Source organism: Leptidea sinapis, chromosome 23, assembly GCF_905404315.1.
Source record: "Leptidea sinapis chromosome 23, ilLepSina1.1, whole genome shotgun sequence".
Classification (NCBI taxonomy): domain Eukaryota; kingdom Metazoa; phylum Arthropoda; class Insecta; order Lepidoptera; family Pieridae; genus Leptidea; species Leptidea sinapis.
Window position 1 is genome coordinate 4,053,172 of NC_066287.1, and position 12,281 is coordinate 4,065,452.

The 12,281-nt window shown below is 29.8% G+C and overlaps 2 protein-coding genes across 4 annotated transcripts in view; one reads left to right on the forward strand and one right to left on the reverse strand.

The window, feature by feature from the left end:
* LOC126971327 (CLIP-associating protein) overlaps positions 1-12,099 on the reverse strand; it is a 92,626-nt gene extending 80,527 nt beyond the window's left edge. For all 3 annotated transcript variants that reach the window (XM_050817565.1, XM_050817564.1, XM_050817563.1), the window contains exons 1-2: positions 11,880-12,099; positions 8,347-8,496 (exon numbers count right to left, since the gene is read on the reverse strand). The gene's annotated coding sequence lies outside the window, so the exon portion shown is untranslated. The remainder of the gene's footprint in view (positions 1-8,346; positions 8,497-11,879) is intronic.
* The window catches only part of LOC126971377 (uncharacterized), a 453,035-nt gene that overhangs the window by 131,532 nt on the left and 309,222 nt on the right, over positions 1-12,281 (forward strand). The window lies entirely within an intron of this gene.

The window sequence follows — 12,281 nt, forward strand, 5'->3', positions numbered from 1 at the left end:
TAATGGGTGTTGCCCGGCCTGCGGCCGGGCTCATATGTATTTATGTTCTAACTTAACCTAACCTACCTTTAGTTTCTAGAAAAGGATATGGTTATAAGATCTAGATTCTGTTTTCTGAATTATAACTATTAATACTAGAGTGAAAAGAAAATACATCGACAAAAATGATAGAATTAAAAATATATTGATTATTTGAAAGCTATAGCCGCTAATATTAAACTTATTTAATTGAAATGTATATATGAAAACATGTATTTAACTACTTGTACCATGGTACTATTATTCTTATATGTTATACCTACATGTTATGTGAAAACAAAGTTAGGCAAAATTTGTGTATATAATATTGATTATTATGAATAAAAAGAAAGCTAAAAAATCATTATTATTTGGAAAATTTAGTCTTAAAGTTTGAAATTGTTCTTCCTTCAAATATTTGACAAGTTTGTCTAAACTGAATGAAAAAAATTTAATCGAATCAACATATTGTCAGTTGAATTTTACGATTATTTAATTTTATAGTTTTTGTGAATGACTTGTATTTTTCTTACGTTTGTGGAATAATATCAATTACTTTTTCAATAGAATTTAATGCATGAACAACGGAAAAGATATTATTCAAATCATCTTACAAGTAACATCTGTAAAAATAACGTAATGCAATTATATAGTACTCTAAAAATCGTCACAGTTAATGAATCAGCTTTTTGTAGTAGAATAATTTCATATTAAATTAAGAGTAAGTAAATTTTACCAATTACAAACATTAGAATCACCAGAAATGTTTTTGAACTCTATCAAAAATGATTTGATATCTTTATTATTATTATATCCGTTTGTTACATAGGTACGCTTTTGAAGTTTTCCTCCATCCAATTCGGACATGATTTAACCATTCATCAAAACCATGCTTACACACAATTTTTTTAATTTCCATAAAAATACTTGTGTCGTTATACGTAAACTTTGACTCCAATGATACTGAAAAGATTTTGCAAACTTAGTTATTGAGTACTTATTGTAAGATGAAACTCAGTATTTAAGAAATCAAAAGTAATTTTAAAAAAGAAAGCTTTTTGTAATAGAATAATTTCATATTAAATTAAGAGTAAGTAAATCTTTTTCAGAAAACAGAATCTAGATTAACCTATGTTATTGGTAAAATTTACTTACTCTTAATTTAATATGAAATTATTCTACTACAAAAAGCTGATTCATTAACTGTGACGATTTTTAGAGTACTATATAATTGCATTACGTTATTTTTACAGATGTTACTTGTAAGATGATTTGAATAATATCTTTTCCGTTGTTCATGCATTAAATTCTATTGAAAAAGTAATTGATATTATTCCACAAACGTAAGAAAAATACAAGTCATTCACAAAAACTATAAAATTAAATAATCGTAAAATTCAACTGACAATATGTTGATTCGATTAAATTTTTTTCATTCAGTTTAGACAAACTTGTCAAATATTTGAAGGAAGAACAATTTCAAACTTTAAGACTAAATTTTCCAAATAATAATGATTTTTTAGCTTTCTTTTTATTCATAATAATCAATATTATATACACAAATTTTGCCTAACTTTGTTTTCACATAACATGTAGGTATAACATATAAGAATAATAGTACCATGGTACAAGTAGTTAAATACATGTTTTCATATATACATTTCAATTAAATAAGTTTAATATTAGCGGCTATAGCTTTCAAATAATCAATATATTTTTAATTCTATCATTTTTGTCGATGTATTTTCTTTTCACTCTAGTATTAATAGTTATAATTCAGAAAACAGAATCTAGATCTTATAACCATATCCTTTTCTAGAAACTAAAGGTAGGTTAGGTTAAGTTAGAACATAAATACATATGAGCCCGGCCGCAGGCCGGGCAACACCCATTATTTATAGTAATATTTCAGAAAACAAAATCTAAATAAGATAAAAGATTATAGGTATATCAAGCTAAAATAATAATCATTGAAACTATAAATATAATCTTCTACCCACATATATTTTTTATTACACTTGGTAAATGTTTCATTCTGAGTATGAGTGAAAATATTATGGTGAGTATGTTTAGGGATAAAAGCGTTATGATAAAAAACAGTAGGAGTTTAAATATATTTACATTAATGATGTTATTAATTACAATTTTCGGAAACATCAGTGATATGAGCATCGCCGGTAGCACTACAAATAGTATGAATGAAAACTTTAGGATGAAAATTTTTAGGAAGAATGATCATTCGGATTACAAATAGTTAGGAAGAACAATTTCGGGTAAAGAACTTTAGGTGTGCCAATATGGGCCCTTCACACGCGCACACACAGAAATTACAAAATATTGATAGAAATTTAAAATTCAAACAAAGCTCATAGTTACAATATTACATAGATTTAAATGGGAACATGCATAAACAAGCTACCTACAGCTGATTTCGAAAATATTTTTATAAATTAATGAATAAATCAGTGTATAAATAACAATGGTAAAGATTGAAAAAAGAGTAAATGTAAAAGTGTACAAGATTTAATTGCCAAGATAGAATTCCATAGTTTATCTATTTTAAAATGAGAATTTGGTTGCAGTTCAATTACGAAAAACTAAATTGTTCTTCAATAAACCTATTAATTTGGGATTTTATATATTGAATATTTCTAAAACTCTAATGCAATGACTTTCACTAGTTAAATAAGTTTCGAAATAAATTAAAATTATTGTACACTGATATATAAAAATTTTACACGGATATAAAACTTGATTTACATTTGCGTTTCTAAACCTCTGATTACAGAAAAAATTGTTTGCTATCCAAAAGTCAATTAATAGAGTGCGGTACCATAATTATAAAGATGAAAACAAAGTTAACATATTTAATCAATTCCTAGTACTTAGATGTAAACGCATGCATTAGATGTTGTTGGACAATTCACATTCAAATTTAATAAAAGTGTAACTAAGTAAGTATATGAAAATGGAAAATTAAAAGATATGCCTATTTGAAAATAAGAATGAATATTGTTCAATGCATAGATTTAAGTCATTAAGCATAATATTTTCACTCAACGAATAAATAAATCTAGTTTGTCATACCAAACGGTATATCTAAGCAAATTATATTGATACATTAGCTTGGAGTCATCATAAATTAAAAAATATTATATAAGTTTTAAGGTTGAATTAATTTTTTTGAAAAGAATAGGATTAGATACATAACTTGTGGAGTAAGTTACGATGTAGGTACTGTATTTTAGTTTACTTATAAATTATTATATTGAAATATAATCAATAAATGGTTGTTTAACAATAAATCGTCTCATTATATTATTTGAAACCTTTTTTGTAGTAGAAGTTGCATTGTGTGTGGATGTGGATAATCAGTTTTCGCAAATAATTTTATAAAATTTTTGAATGATGTCAGTGACACAAATTTTATCTAAATCACTTGATACTTTGATGATATATAGCAACCTTTATAAAATCTCAACCATGTTAATTACTTTCAAGATATAACTGCCTGATCTCTATAATATGTTTGACAGAAATCTTAAACTAATCCTAATAATAATTGATGACCTGATGAGGAAGTCTGATTGTCGGATTGTTGATATATTCACGAAAGGAAGTAATCACAGAAACCAAAGTTTATTTTATTTATCTCAAAATTTGTTACATCAAGATAATGACAAAGAGCTATATCATTTAACTCAAGTTACATATTTCAAAAACCAAAGTTCGTTTTGAATAAGCTCTTTTACAATAAAATTGATAAAAATCACAATATTTCCATAGATTACCGCAGTTATGTTTATGTTTGATCGTTTGTAAGGCTGTGTATTATTTTTGGTTAAACTTACTACTATATTGCCTTATAATTTTGAATTAATATAAGTACATAAAATGATGTTTTGTTTTATTGTAAGTTGTAACACAATAACTTTTAAATACATGAATAAAATACATGAACCGCATAAATATTCAATCCCTCAACTGACAAGAGCTTATTCTAAACTAATTTGAATACAATCGAGATACAGAATTATTTGAAGAAAATTGATCTCAGTATTCAAAATAATATTTACGCAGCAAACCGATAGTCGATATACGTTGTTACGCCCTGTTATATTGTCAGCAATATATAAAATGCGTTCAAGGGGTTCATTGAGAGAAAAGTTTAGTTAAATTAATATTATGACATTACACTGCCAGTACATATACGAGAACCTCCTATACGCTCATGAACATATTAGCCAATTTAAAAAGAACAGTGATGTACATAATGTCAATACTCGAGACAAACATAAACTCGCAATTCCACATAAACTCGCAATTCCATCTACTAGGCTCCGTAAAATTAAATATCTTAATATTTTAATGTGGATTGTGTTATATTTTATAATGAACTCCCAAATGATAGTAAAATCGTACCTATTAAAAAAATTAAATGTATCGTAAAAAATAAATTAACATCCAAGGCCTATTATAATGTGAAAGATTATTTGAATGATAAAGATAGTTGGAATTAATTTTCTAAATTTTGTTAATGAATATTGTTGTATGCCATTGTAACTTTTGTACTTCAACCTGACTTGCACTAAATACCTTATAATGTTTTACAGTGAATAAAGATTTTTTTCACTTGACTTGATATAGATAGTGAAAATAAGCCAGGCTCTCACTGGGTTGTTACAATACACATTGATGAACATGATATGGGACAATACTTCGATTCATATGATCGTCCAGCTTAGGGATTCCAGCCGAGGTTTTTACAAAGCAATTGCAGAATGTATATCTACAATACTACAAGAGTAAAGAATTTATTTGACGCAGTATATTTAGCGAGTACTGTTTAATGTATCTATACTTTGAGTTTAATAAGAAGATTTTGAATGATTTCATCAAATATTTTGAAAATGATACAATCTGCAACGATGTTTTATTATATACTTTATTTTTATAATCTTTTAACATAAATAAGACACACAGCACAAAACTGTCGTTTTAATCTTAGTAACGAATGTGAGAGGTAATTTACTAATTACATCTATCACATTCATAGAATTCACATTGAGGCGCTCACCAATCATTAGGTTAATTACCACTGATTAGTATGGATCTGTTTAACTTAAAAAGCTAACTTTGAAACTATAAGAGATATCGAAAAACGGATCAGCGCAATCGCTCGGAAATACATCAAAACCCCCAGTTTGACACCAAACTTCTTTTTTTTTTTTTTTAGTAGGCATCACGAACAAGTGAGCCAGAACCGGGGAGGCAGAACCGGCTCATCCCCACTACTACTGTGAGCCAGAACCGGCGAATCCCTACTACTTGTGTAAAGCCTCCGCACACTTATTCGAAGTGTTCTTTCGTGTTCTTCTATGAAATTACCGATACATTATAAAAGTAAATACATATAAGAACACAACGTGCATTTCGTGTAAAAGGATCATCCCTTTTTAACCGACTTCAAAAAGGAGGAGGTTATCAATTCGATCGGTATTTTTTTTTATTATGTATGTACACCGATTACTCTCAGCCTTATGATCCGATTTACGTCATGTTCGATGCGAAATAGATGCCATTTGGTTCCATTAAAAAATTTAGATAGTTTGGCCCAGTAGTTTTCATTTTATGAGCATTTTTATTAACATTTTTGTCTATCTAGATGACATAATTGTTTTCTGTGTACGGCTTTTGTTTGGAGTTTTCATTCAGGTTGATTATATGTTATTATTAACTGACACTAAAACGTAAAAAATAAAATAACTACGTTTAAAAAAACCGACATCAAAAACGGAAAATTATCAAATAACTAAAAATTTAATTTAATACACCTCTTATGCAAACTTTTAAATACTAATAAAATACTATAATTTGTATGTGCTATAAATTGATAGCTTTGAAGTCGGTTCCAAGCCAAATGTAATAAAGGTACCTACACTCGCCACGCGTGACTTTGAGCGGGATAGCTTCGTCTAGAACAAAACAACACAAGCGGACAGACACGCGGGGCCAGATAACCTAAATAATTACAGTAAGTAAGCTGTTTATAATATTAAGTTTTATTTTGTTTAGGGCTTGGCACTGACTTAAAATTATATTTTATTAACATTAAAGGTAAAAGTTTGCATAAGAGGTGTATTAAATTAAATTTATAGTTATTTGATACTTTTCCGTTTTTGAAGTCGGTTTTTTTAAACGTAGTTTTTTTTTTATTATGATACTGTACCCAAAGGCTAAGATCGAAACCCTATTACTAATATCATCATGCGTATCAAAAACTAAAACCTTCTAGGAAACAGGCTGCATCTTATGACTTATGGTATAAGTATTATTCCAATCGATTCAGTAGTTTTCGTAGTATAACCAAACAAAAAAACTATCCAGTTACTATTTGGTTATGTTCAAACGTCACAGAACCACATCGCAAGCTGTGTCGCAATGGACTTCGCCGAAAACCAGCGCCGTAGCACCCGTTTAGCATAATATTGCTGAGTGGTAACCATTTTCATGTCACTTATTAAATTTATTGTTTGCATTAAAATTACTAATTTGTTATTAGTTTAACGGCCTTACAAATAAACTTGTTATAAAGTTATAACTGATGATAAACAAAGAATATGCAAAATGCTTACAATATCGCTGACAACACTGTCAATACAGTGATAATTCTGAAGTTTTCCGAATGACAAGTTGCCTTGCAAATAAACGCGGAAAACGTTATACGTCGGAACAAACCATTCGTAATTAAAATGTCTATTTATAAACATTTTACATATTCTTGGTTTATGCTTAGTTATAACTTTATGCCAATTTTATTTGTAAGGCCGTAAATGTTTTTTCCTATGTATAATTTTGTTTGTTTTATTTAAATAAATGCTTAATGTTTAAACAATTTACTATTTTAAACATTTTTATCCCTCACATCTGGTTAATTACACAAATATAAATTTGTAATGAAAATTTATGAACGATCCGGGACTCAAAACCGTGAACTCCCGGGTTCCTTCCGAGCGCACTTACCAACTGAGCCAACTGTTCAAGTATGGGTCGTATATTTTGGTTACAAATTTAATTTGTATTTGTACATGCTTAATATGAAATAAAAATATGTCTGTGTATAAGGGACAGGGTGTTTCACTTACAATCAAGAGGTGCATCAACTATGTGTGACTTATTTTGATGAAACCTTGTGCAAACAGAAAAATTCCTCAACTTTTAGCCTCACCTCATGGTCCGCTTTTCTAGTATTTAACCAATGTTTGAGCAGGACAACATTCAGCCAGTGCACTAGTCTTTAATATTATTAATCAATAAATGATCTGAATCACTAAGTACAAAAACAATACAGGCACCTTATTATTGTGTAAATTTAATTTAATTGTAAGATTCTCCCAAACGAAATGAAGAGTGACTCGGCTTGTTATGAGCCATGTTTGCTGGTTCAATACTTGTTGGGAATATTGCATATTTTTCCACATTTGACTATATATATATCTCCGACAACACTGTCAATACAATGATGATTCTGAAGATCTCCAAATGTCAGGCAGCTTTGCAAATAAACATGTCCTTTATAGTTTAACGGCATGTTTTATTTCTTTTAGGCATAAAATACGAAAATAGTACTTGTTTCAATGCTAAAGAGCACCGATCACTACCATTAAAGTTAGAAAACAAATACTTTAAGCTTGGTGGTCTACTTTAATGTGACATTGGCACACTTGTGGTATTCCTTCCGCAGAAGCCACAGTAGGAAGAATAGAATATATTTGAATTTAAATTCCAGTCCACTACCAGACAAAATAATGGACAAGAAACCTATTTTCAATTATAAAATTTCTCAAAAAGTCATACACGACAATGCGCGTGCAGTACAATGATGCTTTTCGCATATTGTTGGGATTGCCTAGGTACTGCAGTGCCTAGGGTATGTTTGCTGAATCGAGGGTGCCTGATTTCTATGCTGTGATGAGAAAAAGAGTAAGCAACTCTTCTGGGATAGACTCCGCAAATCTCAGAACCGCATTCTCCAAACGGTTTGTGACGGGATGCCAAGCAATATTTTTTTCATATTATATATATATGGACCAAGAAGCCTGGGAAGAGTTTTATTAACCTTTCCAGATAGATTATAAGTTTTGTGTATCTTTTTTTATCTTTATATGATGTATTAGAATATTAGTACTTATTTGTTTCATAATATATTGTATACTGGGTAATTTTGCCTTCAAAACTTATTATTATTATTTCGTTCTCAATGCAGGTTGTATGGAGAGACAACTTTTTCCAAGCACACTAAAATATATAAAGCAAAGGTATACTCACATTGGTTATTATTTATTTCTTCAAATCCAAATAGACAACCTTGTTCATGTCACAAAATGTCCAAATCCATGTAACTAGCATTTCACATTTATTGACACACTTTACACAACACACTCGATAGTGTATTACCACTTTGCACTCACTCAATCACTTTAGAAATTTAAAAACCCAAAGTTGAAAAACCGTAATTATAATATACATAAGAATTTTAAGATGTCATCACTAGTTTACAAAATTTATTTGGCAGGCTTTTTACAAAATCCTGTATGATATCAAAAAAGCATATTATTATGCCATGGACAGTTAGTAACTTATCTCAAGTATCATTGAAGTTATACACCATATTCATTCCAGAAAATTTGTATTTAATTAGATCATAATAATGTTTCTAACATAGGTATTGTAGTGAATAGATATATTGTAAAGAATATGCATATTTTGTTAATTTAAATTGTTCTCGAAGTTGGAGCATCAAATGAATATTTAGATCACCTGATTGTATATGATTGCCAGCCACCTATACTTTCTAACAACACCAGCTAAAACGAAGGAGTCACTTGCCTTTACAATGAGCATACTCTTTATAACAGAACACCATAAAGTTCTCTAGTATTATAATATTCTTTTTTAAATAAAATAATTTTAATTAAAACTTAAAAAAAAATATCAACTTCAGACTTTTTTTTTAAAACATTGCCTGCATGTAGCACAAGTACACAGAAATACCTAGCTTTACAGCTGCATATCAAAATGATGTCATAATGTGCTTTATCAGTTATTACTGACCTACTGTACAAGGTAATTTCTCAATCAAAACAAATTGAAAGACATGAACAAACACGATTTGTAATTTTTACTGTATGTTACATATTTAGATACTCAGTTGGAGTACTAAGTGTATAATAATATTATATATTTAGGTACAGAGTACAGAAATCAACACAGTATATTTGATTCAGTGAGAGATGTCTCAAACATTTCTTCAGCCTAGTAGCCTTCAGAGTAGTAGGAATATCATGATGTGTAAGTGTCACCTGATGGCTAGGTGATCATAGATGCCCATGCTCTGTGGTAATCTATATACATATAAGAGATTTCCACGTATATAGTCACTCATCACAATATATCTGGAACCATAAGGCGTAGAGACTTGAAATTTGGTAGGAATATTTGTTTTGTCGAGTAGAGGTCAGCTAAAAACGGATTTTAGGAAATTCCATTGGCGAGTTTTTCTTTTTGAAGCTACCGCTACTTCGTAAAGGGTTGAGCTAATGAGAAGAAGTAGCAAGAAACTCATTGCCACTCTTTTATATCAATATTTACACTTCCATTGATTTACAAATCATTGCAATTACAATATAATATGTAAAAAAAAAGATTAATATTATGTGCAGCCACAGGTCATGGCAATTTTAACAGGCATCTTTTTAATATAGGTGTCACGGACAGCCCTCTATGCAGAGGTTGCCTGGGGGCAGAGCAAACAGCCGCTCACGTTCTGCTGGAATGCAGTGAGGTGGCAAACTACAGGGCGAAGCACCTGGGGTCACCAGGCGCTCTTCGGGAAGTCTTCCGAGACGTTAACAAGTTGGGTGACTTTTTGGAGGAGCTTGGCTGGTTGGAGTAGCCTCTACCACCCTCGCACGCAAAATAGGCGCATATGACGTCGAGTTGCGGAAAGCGCCCGTATGAAGAAGAAGAAGAATAACATGTAAAATGATGCAACAAACATACTCAAACTTTCAAACAAACTTAACATTGGTTAACTAAAGGAGCCAATGTTTATTGTATAGTAATTTTCTCATGAAGCAAACAATGGTGAGAATCAATTTGGAATTTACTGAATGTTTTCAACTTTCAAACACATCCACATAGGATGTGTTTGAAAGTTGTTTCACACCTAGGACATTGTTACATTTGTAATTCTAAAATATAATATTCTTGTGTCATGGTGTTAAACATTGAACTCCTCCGAAACGGCTTGACCAATTCTCATGAAATTTTGAGTGCATGTTGGGTAGTTCTGAGAATCGGACAACATCTATTTTTCATCCCCCTAAATGTTAAGGTGGCACACGAATTTTTTTTTAATGTTTTTGTCATTTTTTTTTATAATTTAATTGATTATGAGTCAGCATTAAAAAATACATGCAACTTCACCCATCTAGGATCAACAGTTACTTTTGTATCGCGATTTTAATATCGGCAATACAACGTTTGCTTGGTCAGCTAGTTATAAAATATTATTTCAAGAATATCAAGAAAAATTTACACAAATTTTGGCCGTTATTTTGTTTATAAGATAGTTTATTTTGCATGGTCTTATAGTTTGTTTCAATAGCTTTCTGACACATTCACTCAAATCATCCTAATTATAAGTAAACTATTGTTACATGTATATTAATACACATTGATAGAACACTCAGTGAGCACCAAAATTAAAGGTTAAAAAGAGGCCTAGTGTCTGTTGTACCTGTTTATCTGTGGCATATCCTTTTTTTTTATGGACATCCAGTTGTTGTTACATTCTAGTATGATTAAAATATACAAATGATATGAGTTTTCTTTAGTGTTAATTCCGCCAATATTTGTCTTTTGATTATTATTATATTATTAGTTTTGATGTTTAAAATTTAATAATATAATTACTAGATACTCGCAAAGGTTCTAATTTGACCACATAAGAATTTTATTATTGGTACTTAATTTTGTCATCTGCCATTCAGCTCTTGTTTAACACTGTGAAAAATGATATAAACAGTAATTGAACTATGTTTATAATTAATTTGTTTCCATGTAAACTATCATTATGTCATTTCACACACCCTTAAGTGAACACAATGTGTTAAAAGGAGTCTAAGCTTTGTTTCACACACACACACACATATAATATTATATGTATGTTTCAAATATCTGCAATCTCTTTTTAATACAGTAAATATTATGTCAATTCAGCCTAAAGTGCAATGTCTCTATTAGTAAAATCTCATTGATTGAATATTAACTTTGTTATTTTACCAAAGCAACAATAACTACTTATTTTAACAGTAATACAATTTCAATAATATTAATTTCTTGATTAACTAAAATTACCATGTATACCTGTCCGGCACTTGGCTTAATGGACAAAGAGCAAATGTCTTTCGTTTTCTTTTTATGTTTTAAATTAGAAACACTGGCGTAGGTACATCCTAACCCATATAAGTCTTAAGACCTATGACATCATATTTTTGTAACTCTACAAAAAACTTTATAATCCTCCTACGTTGCAATTGATCTTTTGAAATTTTGGTTTAAAAACGTACACCGTTTTCTAAGTAAAACTGTAAATAATTAACAATCAGAAAGTTTGTCGATATGTTTTTCGCAAATCACGGGTTTGACAGTTGTGGCAATAATACAATATTTTTAAATTTATTATCAAAACAGATGCTGTAATAGAATGTCCAAATAGTCCAACCTACGGTTAAAATATTGTTATGAAACATAATAACGTCATGAACACCGATAGAGAAAAGAAAATGCAGGATTACCTTCTAATTATTTGACCTTTGCAAAAACATAGACCTATCACTGTAAGAAGCTTTTCAACTTTGGGGTATAAAAACAAAACATCACACTGAACACTAGTAAACAAATAATATAATTTGTAATTTGATAAAATGAAATAGCACGGTTACAAAATTTGCTTGGAAAATAGTATAGTACGGCAAAATGAATATAATATTACATAGGTACTCGCGCATGCCCAGCAAAAATTTACATCACGTGATCTGTCATGGCGTCATTCTTACAATTTTTTTTAAAGAATTAGAACATTGGCCACGAGGCCATCAGCTAACCAAAACACATCATACTTATCAATCTATACTTATCATCAAACTTAAAAAGTTACGCGAGAAACCAAAAAACGCCTTAGATTTTTGAGAAAACAA